The sequence below is a fragment of the Balaenoptera physalus genome, assembly GCF_965194825.1.
Source record: "Balaenoptera physalus genome assembly, chromosome: 19".
Lineage (NCBI taxonomy): Eukaryota > Metazoa > Chordata > Mammalia > Artiodactyla > Balaenopteridae > Balaenoptera > Balaenoptera physalus.
This window is the reverse complement of record NC_138900.1, coordinates 14,960,977-14,979,808: the sequence shown is the minus strand read 5'-3', so window position 1 is coordinate 14,979,808 and position 18,832 is coordinate 14,960,977. Positions and strand designations below refer to the sequence as shown.

General features: G+C 40.3%; 1 long non-coding RNA gene and 2 pseudogenes across 3 annotated transcripts in view; 2 read left to right on the top strand and 1 right to left on the bottom strand.

Annotated features, from left to right (window-relative positions):
* Positions 1-5,771: 5,771 nt before the first annotated feature.
* LOC309649410 (large ribosomal subunit protein eL33 pseudogene) lies at positions 5,772-11,410 on the bottom strand (annotated as a pseudogene). Its single transcript has one exon. The product of its transcript is annotated as a large ribosomal subunit protein eL33 pseudogene (transcript).
* Positions 11,411-13,413: 2,003 nt separating this feature from the next.
* Positions 13,414-18,832, top strand: part of LOC309649416 — a 64,996-nt gene continuing 59,577 nt past the window's right edge. Inside the window, exon 1 of the long non-coding RNA XR_014257099.1 lies at positions 13,414-13,463. This is a non-coding gene — a long non-coding RNA (uncharacterized lncRNA). The remainder of the gene's footprint in view (positions 13,464-18,832) is intronic.
* LOC309649402 (glycine cleavage system H protein, mitochondrial pseudogene) lies at positions 13,457-16,837 on the top strand (annotated as a pseudogene). The gene has a single exon. The product of its transcript is annotated as a glycine cleavage system H protein, mitochondrial pseudogene (transcript).

Below are 18,832 nucleotides of genomic sequence, written 5' to 3'. Positions count from 1 at the left end.
CTTGCTGCGGAGCATGGGCTCTAGGCATCTGGGCTTCAGTATTTGCAGCACATGGGCTCAGTAGTTGTGGCAAACAGGCTCTAGACACAGGCTCAGTAGTTGTGGTGCATGGGCTTAGTTGCTCTGCGGCATGTGGGATCTTCCTGGACCGGGGCTCAAACCCGTGTCCCCTGCATTGGCAGGTGGATTCTCAACCAATGCCACAGGGAAGCCCTGCCTCAGTTATTCTGCTTTTGATTCCTTCTAGAGAATTTTTAATTTCATTTATTGTGTTGTTCATCATTGTTTGTTTGCTCTTTAGTTCTTCTAGGTCCTTGTTAAACGTTTCTTGTATTTTCTCCATTCTATTTCCAAGATTTTGGATCATCTTTACTATCATTATTCTGAATTCTTTTTCAGGTAGACTGCCTATTTCCTCTTCATTTGTTTGGTCTGGTGGGTTTTTACCTTGCTCCTTCATCTGCTGTGTGTTTCTCTGTCTTCTCATTTTGCTTCACTTTGTCTCCTTTTCGCAGGCTGCATGTTCGTAGTTCCCGTTGTTTTTGGTGTCTGCCCCTAGTGCCTAAGGTTGGTTCAGTGGGTTGTGTAGGCTTCCTGGTGGAGGGGACTAGTGCCTGTGTTCTGGATCTTGTCTTTCTGGTGGGCAGGACCGTGTCCGGTGGTGTGTTTTGGGGTGTCTGTGACCTTATTATGATTTTAGGCAGCCTCTCTGCTAATGGGTAGGTTTGTGTTCCTGTCTTGCTAGTTGTTTGGCATAGGGTGTCCAGCACTGTAGCTTGCTGGTCGTTGGGTGGAGCTGGGTCTTAGCATTGAGATGGAGATCTCTGGGAGAGCTTTCGCCGTTTAATATTACATGGAGCCAGGAGGTCTCTGATGGACCAATGTCCTGAACTTGGCTCTCCCACCTCAAAGGCACAGGCTTGACACCCGGCTGGAAGAAAGAATAAAAAAATTAAAAAGTAATAAAAAAAAAGGAAAGAAAGAAAGAAGAGAGCAACCAAACCAAAAAACAAATCCACCAATGATAACAAGTGCTAAAAACTATATAAAAACAAACAAACAAACAAAACGGAAAGACTGAACCCTAGGACAAATGGTAAAAGCAAAGCTATACAGACAAAATCACACAAAGAAGCATACACATACACACTCACAAAAGGAGAAAAAGGAAAAAAATATATATATCTATATATTAAAAAAAAAGGAGGCAGAGAGCAACCAAATCAATAAACAAATCTACCAATTATAATAAACTCTAAATACTAAACTAAGATAAACATAAAGCCAGGAACAAATTAGATGCAGAAAGCAAACCCCAAGACTACAGTTGCTCCCAAAGTCCACTGCCTCAATTTTAGGATGATTCATTGTCTATTCAGGTATTCCACAGATGCAGGGTACATCACGTTGACTGTGGGGATTTAATCCACTGCTCCTGAGGCTGCTGGGAGAAATTTCCCTTTCTCTTCTTTGTTCGCACAGCTCCTGGGGTTCACCTTTGGATTTGGCCCCGCCTCCGCGTGTAGGTCGCCTGAGGGCGTTTGTTCCCCCCCCAGACAGGATGGGGTTAAAGTAGCAGTTGATTAGGGGGCTCTGGCTCACTCAGGCTGGAGGGAGGGAGGGGTACGCAATGCAGGGCAAGCCTGTGGCGGCAGAGGCCGGCGTGACGTTGCAACAGCCTGAAGCATGCTGTGTGTTCTCCCAGGGAAGTTGTCCCTGATCACGGGACCCTGGCAGTGGCAGGCTGCACAGGCTCCCAGGAGGGGAGGTGTGGATAGTGACCTGTGTTTGCATACCGGCTTCTTGGTGGTTGCAGCAGCAGCCTTAGCGTTTCATGCCCGTCTCTGGTGTCTGCGTTGATAGCCACGGCTCGCGTCCATCTCTGGAGCTCATTTAGGCGGTGCTCTGAATCCCCTCTCCTCGTGCACCCCGAAATAATGGTCTCTTGCCTCTTAGGCAGGTCCAGACTTTTTCCGGACTCCTTCCTGGCTAGCTGTGGCACACTAGCCCCCTTCAGGCTGTGTTCACGCAGCCAACCGCAGTCCTCTCCCTGGGATCTGAACTCCGAAGCCCAAGCCTCAGCTCCCAGCCCCCACCCGCCCAGGTGGGTGAGCAGACAAGTCTCCCGGGCTGGTGAGTGCTTTTCGGCACCAATCCTTTGTGCGGGAATCTCTCCACTTTGCCCTCTGCACCACTGTTGCTGCGCTCTCCTCCATGGCTCTGAAGCTTCTCCCCCACCCCCCCTCCCAGCCCCCGTCTCCGCCAGTGAAGGGGCTTCCTAGTGTGTGGAAATTTTTCCTCCTTCACAGCTCCCTCCCAGAGGTGCAGGTCCCGTCCCTATTCTTTTGTCTGTTTTTTCTTTTTTCTTTTGCCCTACCCAGGTACGTGGGGAGTTTCTTGCCTTTTGTGAAGTCTGAGGTCTTCTGTAGCGTTCAGTTGGTGTTCTGTAGGAGCTGTTCCACACGTAGATGTATTTCTGATATATCTGTGGGGAGGAAGGTGATCTCCACGTCTTACTCCTCCACCATCTTGAAGGTCTCCCCTGAAGTCTTTTGAAGAATAGTTGCTCTTAATTTGAATGAAGTTCAATTTATTAATCTTTTGTTTATGGTTGATGTCTTTGCCTACCATAAAGACACGAAGGTAGAATTCTATTTTTCTTCTAGAGGCATTATTGTTTCAGCTTTCTCATTTAGGGCTATAATCCATCTCAAATTAATTCTTTTTATTTCTTTTGACGTGAAGGTCAAGAGATTTTTTCCCCCATATGCATAACAAGTTCTTCCAGCACTATTTATTGAATTTTGGTGATAAGACAAGTGACCTTATATGTGTGCATCTTTTCTGTACTCTATTTTGTCTCATTGGTATATTTAGTTATTCTTGTACTAATAAAAAGCTGTTTTTTGAATAATATTGAAATATCATGGTATAAGTTTTAAATTTATTCTTTTTCATTATATTGGCTATTCTAGGTCCTATTCAGTTCCCATATATATTTTGAGAACCAGCTGGTTGATTTAAAACCTGGAGGGGGCTTCCCTTGTGGCACAGAGGTTAAGAATCCACCTGCCAATGCAGGGAACCCTGGTTGGGGAAGATCCCACATGCCACGGAGCAACTAAGCCGGTGCGCCACAACTACTGAGCCTGCACTCTAGAGCCAGCGAGCCACAACTACTGAAGCCGGCACACCTAAAGCCCGTGCTCCACAACAAGGGAAGCCACCACAGTGAGAAACCCGCACACCACAACGAAGAGTAGGCCACGCTCACTGCAACTAGAGAAAGCCCACACACAGCAATGAAGACCCAACTCAGCCAAAAATAAATAAAATAAATACATTAAAAAAAAAAACCTGGAGGGATTTAACTGGCTTTCTTTGACTCTAAAAAAAAAAAAAGGTGACTTGATCTTAATACTGAGTCTTCCAATTCGCAAATATGGTATATCTCTCCATTTCTTTAGGTCTTCTTTAATTTCTCTCAGCAATGTTTTATAATTTTCATTGGAGAGGTTTTATGCCTTTTAAAAAGCAGCTTTATTGAGATATAATTAACATACCATAAATTTCTCCCATTTAAAGTGTTTAGTTCAAGTGGTTTTTAGTATATTCACAGTCATGCTACCATCCCCACAATTTCTGATTTTAGAACATTATCATCACCTGAAAAAGAAACCCTATACCCATTAGCAGTCATTACCAATTCCTGTCCCCTACCCCCCAGTTCCAGGCAACCATTAATCTTCTATCTGTGTCTATGTAATTGTTTATTCTGGACATTTCATATAAATAGATTCATACAATATTTATTTTTTGTGACTGGATTCTTTCACTTAATGTTTTCAAGGTTTATCCTTGTTGTTGCATGTATCAGTATTTTATTACTCTTTATTGCTGAATACTATTCTATTGTACAGATATGCCACATATCTTGGGGGAAAACATTCAGTCTTTCTCCATTAATTATGATGTTAGCTGTGATTTTTCATAGATGCCCTTTATTAGGTTGAGGAAGTTTTCCTCTATTCTTTATTAGGTTGAGGATGTTTTCCTCTATGATATCATGAATGGATAACAGATATTGTTAAATGTTTTTCCTATGTCTATGAGATGATCATGTGCTTTCTGTCCTTTATTAATATGATGTATTATATTGATTAATTTTTGCATTTTTTTTTTGTTTTCTTGGGTTTTTTTGGCTGCACTGGGTCTTCATTGCTGTGTGTGGGCTTTCTCTAGTTGCGGCGAGCAGGGGCTACTCTTTGTTGTGGTGCACAGGCTTCTCATTGCAGTGGCTTATCTTATTGTGGAGCATGGGCTCTAGGTGCGCGGGCTTCAGTAGTTGCAGCACACGTGCTCAGTAGTTGCAGTGCACAGGCTTCAGTAGCTGCGGCACGGGCTCTAGGGCATGCGGGCTTCAGTAGGTGTGGCTGTGGGCTCTAGAGCACAGTCTCAGTAGTTGTGGCGCACGGGCTTAGTTGCTCCAAGGCATATGGGATCTTTCTGGAACAGGGATCGAACCTGTGTCCCCTGTGTTGGCAGGCAGATTCTTAACCACTGTGCCACCAGGGAAGTCCCTGATTTTTGCATGTTAAACCAACCTTACATTCCTGGCATAAATCCCATTTGGTCATGGTGTATAATTTTTTTAAAAAAATTTGCTACTGGATTCAGTTTGTTAGTATTTTGTTGAAGATTTTTGTGCCTTTTTGTTACTTTTGTGTTTTTGTTTGCTATGGTAAATACTTTTGTTTTAAAATTTTACTGTTTAATTACTCGAAGCTAGTATACATGGACACAATTTATGTTTTTATAGTCACATATCCAGTGATCATGCTACATTTATTTATTCAAATACTTTTATAATTCTTTTGAATTTTCTACATACAAATTATGTCATCTGCAAATATTGCTATATTTCTTCTTTTCCAATCTTTATACCTTTTCCTTCTTTCCTGTTTATTGCACTAGCTTGGGCCTCCAGTATGATGTTGAATGTGAGTATTGGTAGTAGATTTCCTTGTTTTGCTCTCTTGAAGAATCCAGCAAGTATGTTATCTGTAGGTTATTTAAAGATGCTCTTTATCAGATTGATAAAAGGCAATTTTCTTCTATACCACTTTTGTTGAGAGTTTTTATGAATTTGTACATGATTCATATTTTGTATTCCATCAAATATTTGGAAGAATTCACCAGTGAAAATGTCCAGGAGTAGAGTTTTCCTTGTGGGGAAATTTATAATTAAACATTTATTTTTCTTAACAGAATTACTCAAATTTTATATTTTTTCTCATGTCATTTTGGTAAGTAATATTTTTAAAGGAATTTTCCATTATTTGAAGTAGTCAAATTTATTGGTATAAAGTTGTCCCTAATGCCTTCTTATTTATCCTTCAAAACCTATAAAATCTTTTTCCATACCTGATATTTGTAGGGTTATTTTCCTCTTTCTTGGTCAGTCTTGCTAAGGCTTATCAATTTTGTTAAACTTTCAAAGAACTGGTTTTTGGCTTAGTTTATTTTCTCGATTACTACTTTGCTTTCTATTTTAGTGATATCAAACTTACCTTTATTACTTCTTTTTAAATACTTTCTTTGGGTTTAAATTGATGTTTTTTCTTTTAGTTTCTTACAGTGGAGGCTTATACCATTCATATTCAATATTTTTTACTTAGTGATATATGCATTTAGAGCTAGAAACATGCCTCAAATTACTGCTTTTACTAAAACCCAAGTGGGTTTTTTTTTTTTACAAGAGAACAAATCCTACACTTTTATTTATTTACTTTTCAATAAGTTTAAATCCTTGAAAGGTACAGCATCACACGGATTCTGTGTCCAATGGCCTTAGCAAGAAGATTGCTTTGGAATTTGGCATGAACCATGCCACTGTTTCCATGAACACGCATTATCTTTCCCCAAATTACTCTGTTTGTGAGGTTTTCCATCAGGAGTTACTGTGTTGTTCTTTGCTTTGTACATATAAGTACATCTCTTGCCTAGATAAAATTCAGTTTCATCTTTAGCATATATACCTTCAACTTTCAGGAGAGCTGTGTGCTCCCTCTGGTTCCATAGACCCCACTGATAGCCAGCAAAAATGGCCTTGGACCACAGCCTTCCAGATATATTTGTCATTTTAGAAGTCCTGTTCCCAACAGGCCCCCACTTATTTGCCCCCGAAGTTCAGCTGCGGGAGCTCCACACACCTCCACAGGGTCCAAGATGGTTGAAAAAGCCCAAGTGTTTTTTTTATTATTATTATTAAGGTCAAAATATTTTAAAATTTCTATTCTGCCTTATTATTTGACCCATTGATTTTATAGAATTATATTGCTTAAGTTCAGATAACTTGGGAATTTTTCAATATTTTGTTTTGTTATTGTTGTTGATTTTTAGTTTAATTCCATTGTGACCACACAACATACTGTACATGATTTCAATCCTATGAAATGTATTAAATCTGCTTTATGGCCCAGTGTATAGACTATTTTGCTAAATGATCCATGTTCACTTGAAAAGAATATATATTGTCATTGCTAGGTGTTGTATTCTGTATTTGTTAAGCTGGCTAATTGTGTCATTCTCATATTGTTACTGATTGTTTTGGGACTACTTATATATGAGTTAACAGGACTTGTGTGTTAAAATCATTTATTTATTAAAGTGGCTTTATCTTTTTCTCCTTTTTATTTCTGTCAATCTTTGCCTTCAGAGTAGAATTCTAAAAATTCTCTCACAATGAGATATTATCTCAGTAGCTGACTGGCAAAACAAGTTTTAAAGTGTTACAAGTGTTGTCAAGGATGTGGAACAACTCTCAACTATGTGGCAGTTAGTGTCAATTAAAATGATTCTGGAAACTCTTTGACATCACCTGGAGAAGCTGGGAAGCACATGCCCTAGAACAAAGCAAGTCCACCTGTAACTATTATACTTTAGAGTTATTCTTACACAGACTTTTAAAGGCCTACAGAAATGTTCAAAACAGCACCACTTGAAATAGGATGGAAAAATCTGGAAACAACTCAAATATCCTTCAAGAGGCTATATAATAAAATTTGGCAGATGTACACAGTAGAGTGCTGCCCAACATTGAGAAAATGAACAAATTCCCAGAACATAATGTTGAGTTTTTTTTTTTAAGTGACAATACATAGAATGTAATTTCACTAAATTTCAAAACACATGCAAATCTAAACAATATGTTATTTGGGGATATGTACTTACATGGCAAATCTATGAAGAAAACCAGGGGAATGACTAAATTCAGGTGATGGTTAACTTTATGGGCAAAGGGGGAGGAATGTGATGGGGGAGGAGCATCTAGGACACTTCAGGGACTTCCCTGGTGCTCCAGTGGGTAAGACTTTGAGTTCCCAATGCAGGGGGCCCAGGTTCGATCAATCGTTGGGGAAATAGATACTGCATGCATGCCACACTAAGAGACTGCATGCTGCAACTGAGTCTGCATGCCGCAACTAAGAAGTCCGCATGCCACAACTAAAAGATCCCACATGCCACTACTAAAGATCATGCACGTGGCAACGAAGATCCCACATGCCGCAACTAAAACCCAGAGCAGCCTAAATAAATAAATAAATAAATATTTAGGACACTTCAAAGGAATTGATAATAACTTTTTCTTAAGCTGAGTGGTAGGTCTACAGAATTTATTTTCATTCATTCAACTGTACTTATGTTCATATATATATATGCTTGTGTGTGGAATTCTAAGTTAATAAATAGGCTCAAAATGAAACAGGATGAAAATATGAAATAGCTGAACAATTGTATTACTGAATTCAAGCCAAGGAATTCTCTGACACAACCCAAAGAATTAAAGGAATACAAGAAGCAAGAATATAAACCCAGAGAATGTATTCAGGAGAACTTGATGAAGATAAAACTAGAAAATAATGACATAGAATATTAAAAAAAAATACAGTTGACCTTGAACAACACAGATTTGAACTGTGCAGGTCCACTTATACATGGATTTTTTTCAATAAATACATGTTATAGTACTACATTATTTGCAGTTGGTTGAATCCTCAGATGTGGGACCTAGGATGTGAATATGGAAGACCAACTGTAAAGTTATACACAGATTTTCAACTGCACAGAGGGTCAGGGCCCCAACCCCCGTGTATTTCAAGGGTCAACTGTACAACAAAAACTAGTTTTTTAAAAAATGACCAAAATCTTGTCATTTGAAAAGAGCAAGGGTAGACTTTTGCTTACATACAGTGAGTAGGTCACATACATTTATTTCCCATCACTATCCAAAATGAGATGAAAATAACAATGACAACAAAAACAAATGTGAAGACAAAACTACAACAAATAAGAAAATTCAAGGAACTCTGGTATGAGAGAGCTTATGAGTGAGATAAATTAAGCAATTTACAAATCCCCTGAAAGGCCCAGGTTCCACAGAAAAGGACCGTGGTTAGGTATGGATCTGGAAGTAGAGGACTGGTTGAAAATTTATACACAAACTCATTACCCTGCTCTTCCCCCTCTCCAGTTAATTTTGCTCCCTTGTCTAATAAAATACATTTGATCTCTGGATAAATTGATTTTGAGACGATGTAGAGGATGCACAAAGAAGGGCAGACAGACACAGTTAGAATGAGTAATAACCACAGTCTGAAATCTTCTTAAGCTTCTTTCCCTATCCTGGTCCCAGTCACCAGCAACTCAACACATAACCTTCACAGGCAGGAAACTGGAGGAGTCCTCTAAGGAGAAACTAAAGAGCAAAGAGAATAGAATTCTGTGGGTGTCCCAGAGAAAAGATTGCTTCTGAAATCCATCAGTCGGCAGGCTCTAACTCATGACTGAAAGTAAGGATTACCACATGGTTGAGAAAAGTACCTAAAATGAAAGACAGAGAACAATTCAAACAGGAAAAGGGAATTTGGTCATAACAAAGATAATACATGTAGCTAAGAAAATTTTAAATAAATAATATTTAAATAATTGAATGTCATACCTATCACATGCATAATATAATTATATATTATTCATATAATTATGAATCAAATATAATGAATATAATATATATACTATATATAACATTAATATATAATTTCATAAATATCAGAGAAGATATTGCATTCCTAAAGAACAGTATACTATATAGAAAAAAAACATGAGAGAGTTCTAGGAAATTAAAAATATGAATTATTAAAAATTAAATAGAAGTAGAAGATAAAATTCCTAGAGTTGAGTAAAAAGATAGAGAAAATAGGAGGAAAACATTTAGAAGCTTAAGCCATGTAAGTTCTATCAAATAATTCCAGTGAGAGAGAGGGAAGAAGGAAAGAAAGAAAGAAAATACACAAAAATTTTCCAGCCTAGAAGTACATGAGTCTCTAGAATGAAAATATCCACCTGACACCCAGCATTAAAAAATTTTAAAGAGGGATTTCCCTGGTGATCCAGTGGTAAAGAATCCGCCTTCCAATACAGCAGGACGCTGGTTCGATCCCTGGTCAGCGAACTAAGATCCCACAGGCTGAGGGGCAACTAAGCCCGCATGCCACAACTACTGAGCCCAGGCACCTCAGCTAGAGAGCCCACATGCTCTGGAGCCCACATGCCACAACTAGAGAGAAGCACATACGCTGCATGGAAAGATCCTGCATGTTGCAACTAAGACCCAACACAACCAAAAATAAATTAAAAAAAAATTTTAAAGATCCACACCAAGGAACAAAATTACAAAATTTTAGTACATTGTGTGATATATATCACCCTAAACATTCCAGGAGGGTTGGGAACACAGATTACGCACAAAGAAATAGAAAACAGATGACAAGTCTTTCCAAAAGCAACATTAGCTACTGTAAGATTTTATCTGAAGTTATGCCTTCAAATTCTAATTTATAGTAGAATTCTCACCACAGGCAATAAGTGAGATTGCAGTAAAGGTATTTTCAGACAGTAAGAACTTAAACATTTACCTCAAAGCCATGCATTTGAACGAAGTTGTTGGAGAGAGGCAATCAGCAAAAATGAAAAACATACAAAATTAACAAGACTTGGAACATAGGAATTCAATTCTGGAAAAGGGAGAAGGTAAGTCTTACAGAAACCCTGCAGTCCAGACTGGAGCTACAAGATGATGGCTGTGAACGAGATTCGGCAAGGGGGAGAAAACGTATCAGATAAGTCTGAACATTTGGAAGAATCATTGCTTAGAGCTTGACACTTTGGAGGGGTGGGGGGAACATTTAGAAAAGGGTAGCAATAGGAGCAAGAAGTACATATACATATAAACCAAGTCAGCTAAATCCACAATAAAAAAAATTGTGTAAAAAATATACTTGGCTCTGAAGCACAAAGATATATTATCAGTATATAATTACCAAATACTGCTTTAACCAATAACTGTGATATAGTCATATTTGGAAGTGGTAAAGGGAGAGGACTGAGGGTGGGAGGGTCTTGTTTTAAATGAGGTCTGAAGTTTTGATCATTAAACAGGACATTTAAATTATTTTAACCACTAAAATGAGACTGATTTTTTAAAATAAATTTATTTATTTATTTTTGGCTGCACTGGGTCTTCGTTGCTGTGCACGTCTTTCTCTAGTTGCGGCGAGTGGAGGCTACTGTTTATTGCGGTGCATGGGCTTCTCATTGCAGTGGCTTCTCTTGTTGCAGAGCTCAGGCTCTAGCCTCGTGAGCTTCAGTGGTTGTGGCACGTGGGCTCAGTAGTTGTGGCACACGGGCTTAGTTGCTACGCAGCACGTGGGATCTTCCCGGACCAGGGCTCGAACCCAGGTCGCCTGCATTGGCAGGTGGATTCTTAACAACTGTGCCACCAGGGAAGCCCGAGACTTATCTTTTAACGAACAGTGGTAAAAGGAATTTTTTATTACCTAAGAGTGACTAAGGACGTTATTGGGCTCCTATACAAATATATAATTTTTACTCCCCTTCATGTTACTATGTAGTCCTCGTTTCTACATTTTGGTATGGGTCCAGAAATACATTATTATGATCCTATCATAATAAAGGAGATAATTTTGTCTCCTTTTCCCCCCAGTATTTATGCCTGAAATTATTTTACTTAATTAATTGCCAGTCATAATTCTGAAGGCACACCTAACCACCATGTAATTAATCAAAATGCCACACATCCAGCCTCATACACAGAAACAGCGATGCACAAGCACAGACCCTGTGGAAAACCATAACCAGAGGCGTTGGCCTATCAAAACCATTCCAGAAATAATACACGGTGGAGCACAGCCACATTCACGGATACACACAATCTCACGCACTTCACTAACCAAACGCGCAGACTTCCGGCTTCAGAGCTGGGCATAATCGTCCATTCTCTGCGGAGTCATCGCAGTACCCCATGCAAATAATTACACGCAAGAACAGCCCCATGCACAGAAACAACCCTGACCAGATTACACACTCAGGCACACTGGCATCCAGCCGGCTCCGGAATCCTGGCGCCTGGCAGGTTTTACCGCCCCGTTCCAAACCCATCTGCTCCCTATAGAAGAAGCAAGGGAGCACACGCACTCCTCTTTGCGCCTGCGCACTAGTGACTGTGCGGAGAATTCCCCGCAATCTCCGGGAGGGGCGGGTCGCGGAGCCGATAACCAATGAAAAAAAAGCCAGAGGCCAAGACACTTCCCGCAGGGTAGCAGGCCGGAATCAGTCTCAACCTGTTATTCGAGGGTTCATTTTCACGGGTCTGAGGTTTCCTGGCGCCTCCTCAGCCTTTCACCGCCTCCTACACGCTTGGAGGAGGCGTGGGACTTGCGTCTGACAGAGACAGGCACTTCCCAGAACCCCAGCGTCACAGCCCTGGGAAAGAGCTGTTCTCCTGTGCCTGTTCCATTGGAGTGTGGTGAGATGGGAACCCGTGCAGCCGCAGCTTTTCTCGGACACCTATGTTTGGGAGGGGACAGGCGGCACTCTGGAGACCCGACTGCGCATGGGAAGCAGAGGGTTTAGGGCATTTGGGGCCTAGAGTCTTCTGCCGCTCTATGTTTCTCCCCAGGGTTCCACCAGGTTGGTGCGGGTTGACCTCGTGTTAGGCTGCAAGCCTTGTAGTTGCCCAGTAGCGGGTTGCAAGAAAGAGCATGGAGACAGCGGTAGAGACATCAAGGGTTTATTGGATAGGGAATCTTTCAGCTCTGAAGCAAAGGCCCTGGGGTGATACCCCACTGTGTATGGCAGACATCAGGCAGGACACAGGCAGTAGTCTTCCTCTGGGGGGAGGAGGAGGAGGAGGAGGTTACTAATTATAGGGGAATTGATGTCAGGTGGGCTCATTGGTTTCCAGGGAAACCAGTAGAAGAGTGTGTCCCTCACTGCCCCTTTGGTTAACAACCATCACTGGGGCAGGTGTTGCCCCTTGATAAACTAGCATGGTGTAGCCGTTCTGGTCTTGATCTCAGAAGGACAGCAGTGAGCAGTGGCTTGAAGTGAGATTTTAGTTCCCTGCCCAGGAATTGGACCTGGGTAGCCCAGATGAAAACCAGGAATCCTAGCTGCTAGACCACCAAAGGCTAGGGGCTAGAAGCAAAGTTCCCTTGGCTCTTGCCTCATTTGAAAAATGAATTTCTCAAGGAGGCAAAAACTGTAAAAACAGGTACAGAGTTTATTGTTAGAGACACAACACAACAAGTGGGAGAGCACACGGAGAAACAGTTTGTTTATTTAAGACAGAAGCAAGACAGAGATACGTACCCGGAGAGAAAGGGTGTGGGTGTCCTCCCTAATGAGGAGGAGCGCAGTAAAGAGGAGGTCAAATCATTGGGGCTCGTGCTGCAGCACAAGGGAGCAAAGACAAGGAACAGGCACCCTTGCTCACTCCCTAACAGGAGCTGCTTGGGTCCTTATATGGGGTAACAATGGGAGAAGATCCATGGGTTGGGCAGGAGGCGTAGCCTAGGTGGTCAGCCCACCCCCTTGGTGGTGCTGTGTACCATGCTTTTGCTCCCAGCCCCTCAGAAACGGCAGTTGGTTTGTGGCTTTTTGTATCCTATTGTTCATAATTGCCCCAGCTGTGTGTGTGTGCAGTTATTTTTAGTCCCTTATAGTTTCATTGTATTCCGTTGCTCAAGGAGATGTCTATCCAGGTACAAGCACTCTGGTAGAGGGTCCCAGGTCCCAGCCTATCTCAGAAGGACCCATAGGACACTTCCGGAGAAACGAAGGCAATGAACGGCCTCAGGGGTGACCAGCTGCAGTGTCAGAACTGCAGCGTATCCAGAGCTGTGAACCCAGACATTCTAGTCTTCTACTTTCTTTGCGTGCATGTGAAAGTGAGGGGCAGAGATGGTAGTGGAGACTGGGTTTTGACCAATCTTCAAAAAAGATCAGATATCTCAGGCACCCCTTTCCCTGGCTACTGCCATTCTCCACAAAAGTCATGTGAGAAGGAGAGAATTGCTGCTGCACATCAAAAAATCAAATTCAAGGTGAGTTTGTGCTTCCTCTTTGTTCCATGAAATGCATTTCGTTTTTCAGTATGTGGAAACATCTGGTGTCCTCCTGAAACATTTTCATTGACTTACCCTTAAGTCTTCCTTCCACAGGGAAAGTCACAGTTCCTGGGGATAGATCCCATTCCCCAGTGCACCCAAATGTCCTTCTGGTTAATTATTTACATTTTGCAAATGATTTAATTCTTCCTGTTGACTCTTTTATTAAGCATTCTTAGGCTGTAGAAATGCAACTCTGGAGGATAATAGACTATTATTTTAGACAGTGATTTATTAATGAAGAGAATGTACCTGCTTGGAATCACACAGTGGATATTCTTAACCTTCTACAAAGGCTTGAGATCAAAAGCAAATAGGGCAGGAGATGGTTTGACTGATTTCAGTCAGTGACAAGGACTTTGCTTTGTGAAACTTTTAAGAGTAGGAATGTAATTGGTGGTTTGAGAGGCCTGTTTCAACTAGGGTGGAGATCCCACCACCACTCTACTCCAGAATACCTAATGGTATTTTTTGTACTGGTCAGGTCTACTTCCTGGTTTGTCAGCATAACTTTGTTTCAGGCCACATTTTTGTGTGATGTGTGAGCAGTATGGTATAATGGCTAAGAGTGTGGGTCTAATACCTGGGTTAAAATCCTAGCTCTAACACTTGCTAGGTGTGTGAGCTGCTTGGGTAGTTTATTCAACCTCTCCTTGCCATAGTTTCTTTCTTTTTTTCCAAAATATTTTGTAAAGACTATTTTTTTTAAGAGCAGTTTTAGGTTTACAACAAAATTGAGAGGAAAGTACTGACATTCCCTGTATATCCCCCATCCCAATACATACATAGCTTACCCCATTATTAACAACCCCCACCAGAGTGGTACTTTTTTTTTTTTTTTTTTTTTTTTTAACCAAGGATGAACCTACATCAACACATCATAGTCACCCAAAGTCCATAATTTACCTTACTGTTGTACCTTAGTGTTGTACATTCTGTGGTTTGGGACAAATGTATAATGACTTATATCCATCATTCCAACCTCATAGAGTATTTTCATTACCCGAAGAATCCTCTGTTCTCTGCTGATTCATCTCCACCCACCCCCCACAAACACTGATCTTTTTATTGTCTCCATGGATTTCCTTTTTCCAGAATGTCTTATAGTTGGAAGCAGACAGTATGTAACCTCTTCAGATCAGCTTCTTTCACTTAGTACTGTGCATTTAAGTCTCCTTCATGTGTTTTCATGGCTTGATGGCTTATTTCTTTTTTAGCACTGAATAATAGTCCATTGTCTGGAGGGACCACAGTTTATCCATTCACCTACTGAAAGTCATCTTGGTTGCTTCTGAGTTTTGGCAATTATAATAAAGCTGCTGTAAACATCTGTGTGCAGGTTTTTGTGTGAACATGTTTTCATCTACTTAAGGTAAATACCAAAGATCTTTATTGCTGGGTTGTACGGCAAGAAAGAGTATGTTTAGTTTTGTTAAAAACCACCAAACTGTCTTCCAAGGTGGCTGTGCCATAGTTTCTTAACTGGAAAATACCTACCATGTAGCATTATTATGAGGGTTAGATGAGTTAGTAGTGTAAAGTCCTTAGAATAGCCCCTGGCACATACTAAAAGCTCAGAAAACATTGCCTGTTATAATGTGGTAATTCTGGGTCATTCCCCCTCAGCTTTCTGCAGATCAGGAACAATGACAGTGTGAACTTAAATTTCTTGGCACTTGTAGGTAAGAAAATGAAGCAAATGCTAAAGTCATGTAGAGTGGCATTTAACTCTATGCTATTTACCTTCCTTTATGTGATTCCAGGAAACAACTGAATCCTTGATTCCCTCCCCCCTCATTTATTGAGATATACTTGACATATAACATTGTGTAAGTTTATGGTGTACAGTGTGAAGATTTGGTAAATGTATACATGGTGAAATGATTACTACATAGTTAGCTCTGTGCGTATATGTGTGGTGAGAACGTTTAAGATCTACTCTCTTAGCAACTTTCAAGTGTACAATACAGAATTGTTAACTATAGTCACCAAGCTGGACATTAGATCCCCAGTTAGATCTTCTAACTGGAAGTCTGTACCCTTTAACCAACGTCTTCCCGTTTCCCCAGTGCCCTAGCACCTGGCAAACTCCGTCCACTTTTTGTTTCAACGAGTTTGGTTTTCTTAGACTCCACATATAAGTGAGATCATACAGTATTTGTCTTTTTCTGACTTACGTCACTTACTGTAATGCTTTCAAGGTTCATTCATGTTGTCCCAAATGACAGGATTTCCTTTTTTTTTTTTGGCTAATATTCCATTGTGTGTGTTTATCTATATCTATATATAAAGAAAATGTGTTGTATGCACATATCACATGTACATTTAACCCATTTTCTTTATCCATTTATTAGTGGACACACAGGCTGGTTGCATGTTTTGGCTATTGTAAATAATGCTGCAGTGAGCACCCCTGCGAACATGGCACTGCGAGCGGCGCGGAGCGTGCGGGCCGCGGTCTACAGCCTGCGCGCCATCTCTGCGCCCAACGCGCCATCTCTGCGCCCAACGCGCCCTGCCCGCCGCGGGCCTGGGGACTGCGGGCGGGCGCCATCCGGGCGCTGCGCACCGGACCCGCTCTGCTGTCGGATCGTAAATTCACAGACAAACATGAATGGGTAATAGAAAAAGGTGTTGGAACAGTGGGAATCAGCAATTTTGCACAGGAAGCTTTGGGAGATGTTGTTTACTGTAGTCTGCCGGAAGTAGGGACAAAATTGAACAAACAAGGAATTTGGTGCTTTGGAAAGTGTGAAAGCTGCTAGTGAACTATTCTCCTCTATCAGGAGAAGTAACTGAAATTAATGAAGCTGTAGCAGAAAATCCAGGACTTGTCAACAAATCTTGTTATGAAGATGGTTGGCTGATCAAGATGACACTCAGTAACCCTTCAGAACTAGATGAACTAATGAGTGAAGAAGCATATGAGAAATACATAAAATCTATGGAGGAGTGAAAATGGAACCCCTAAATAAACTAGTTTGAAACAACTTAATCTAGCATAGTTGTCTTAAATTAATGGTGGATAGATTTTTCAAAAGAACCTTTTAGCAAAAGAAACTACTTGCAAGAATGTTGCCTGAAGAAAATACCCCTTAACTGCCTAATGACTTCAGATAAACACTGCATCTTTTTCACAACACCCTATAATTTTTAGGCTAGTCTCCAGTTATAATATTCAGAATTCCTGAAATTACCTGTGGTAAAACTAGTTATAAAAATTATGTAATTCAAGGATAACATTGTTATCTTAACCTTGTATAATACTGTAAGTTGCTTACAGCCATCCCTGGATTTGGGTCAAAATACTCAATCAATATTCCCACTGGAAATACTCAATCAATATTCCCACTGGAAATAAGTGGCAGTGGAGAAAAGTTTGTTAGTTGTATAGCGTCCAGTGAAGAACATTACTATCTTAATTTTGCAGTATACTGTGTTTGCTGGTGCTGTTTCTATACAGTGAAGCAACAGCCTTGCAGGAAAATAAGAAACAGTTTAATAATAAAATATTCAACTTCTTAATTTAAAAAAATAATGCTGCAGTGAACGTGGGGGTACAAGTAAATCTCTTTGAGACAGTGATTTCATTTCCTTTCTGTATATACCCAGAAGTGGGATTGCTGGATCATATGATTGTTCTATTTCTAAGTTTTTGAGGAACTGCCATACAGTTTTCTATAATGGCTGCACCAATTTACATTTCTACCAGCAGTGTACAAGGGCATCCTTTTCTCCACATCCTTGACAACACTTGTTATCTTGTCTTCCTAGGGATAGACATTCTAACAGGTGTGAGGTGATATCTCACTGTGGTTTTGATTTGCATTTCCCTGATTAATGATGTCAAGCATCTTTTCACATACCTGTTGACCGTTTGTATGTCTTTGGGAAAATGTCTATTCAGATCTTCTGCCTTTTATTGATTTATCTTTTGGCTGTGCTGTGCAGCATGTGGGAATCTTAGTTCCCCAACCAGGGATTGAACCCGTGCCCCCTGCAGTGGAAGCACAGAGTCTTAACCACTGGAAGGGAAGTCCCTTCTGCCCATTTTTTAATCAGATTTTTTTCTCTTGAGTTGTATGTGTTTCTTATATGTTTGAGTTATTAATCCCTTATCACATGTATGGTTTGCAAATATTTTCTTCCACTCTGAAGCCTGCCTTTTTATTTTGTTGATTGTTTCTTTTGCTGTGCAGAAGTTTTTTAGTCTGATGGAGTCCTACTTGTTTATTTTTTCTGCTGTGGCCTGTGCTTTTGGTGTCATGTCCAAAATATCATTGCCAAGGGAATTCCCTGGTGGTCCACTGGTTAGGACTCCCCACTTCCACTGCCAGGGGCCCGGATTTGATTCCTGGTTGGGGAACTAAGATCCTGCAAGCTGTGCAGTGTAGCCTATATGTATGTGTGCATATATGTATATGTGTGTGTGTGTGTGTGTGTGTGTGTGTGTATCATTGCCAAGACCAGTTTTCCCAGTGTTTTCTCCTAGTAGTTTTATGTTTTCAGGTCTTACATTTAAGTCTCTAATTCAATGAATTAGAGACTTAATTTTTGTTAGTGGTGTAAGATATGGGTCCAGTTTCATCTTCTTGCATGTGAATATATCCAGTTTTCCCAGCACCATTTATTGAGGGGGCTATCCTTTCCCTATTGAGTATTTTTGGCTCCTTTGTCAACTATCAGTTGACTGAATATTTGTGAGTTTATTTCAGAGCTCTTAATTCTATTCTATTGGTCTATGTGTCTGTTTTTATGTCAGCATTAAACTGTTTTGACTAGCTATGTAATATAGTTTGAAATCAGGACATGTGATGTCTCCAGCTTTTTCTTCTTTTTCAAGATTGTTTTAGCTATTCAAGGTCTTTTGTGGTTCCATACCTATTTTAGAATTGTTTTTTCTATTTCTGTGAAAATGCCAGTGGAATTTTGATAGGGATTGCATTGAATCTATAGATAGCTTTGGGTAGTATGGACATTTTAACAATATTAATTCTTCTGATCCATGAACGCAGAATATCTTTCATTAATTTGTGTCTTCTTCAGTTTCTTTCATCAGTGTCATAGTTTTCACTGTACAGATCTCTCATTTCCTTGGTAAAATTTATTCCTAAGTATTTTCTTGTTTTTGATGCTATTTTAAATGGAATTGTTTTATTTCTTTTTCAGATATTTCAGTGTTATTGTATAGAAATACAACTGATTTTTGTATGTTGGTTTTATATTCTGCAGTTTTACTCAATCTGTGTATTAGTTCTATCAGTTTTTTGGTGGAGTCTTTAGGATTTTCTACATGTAAGTTCATG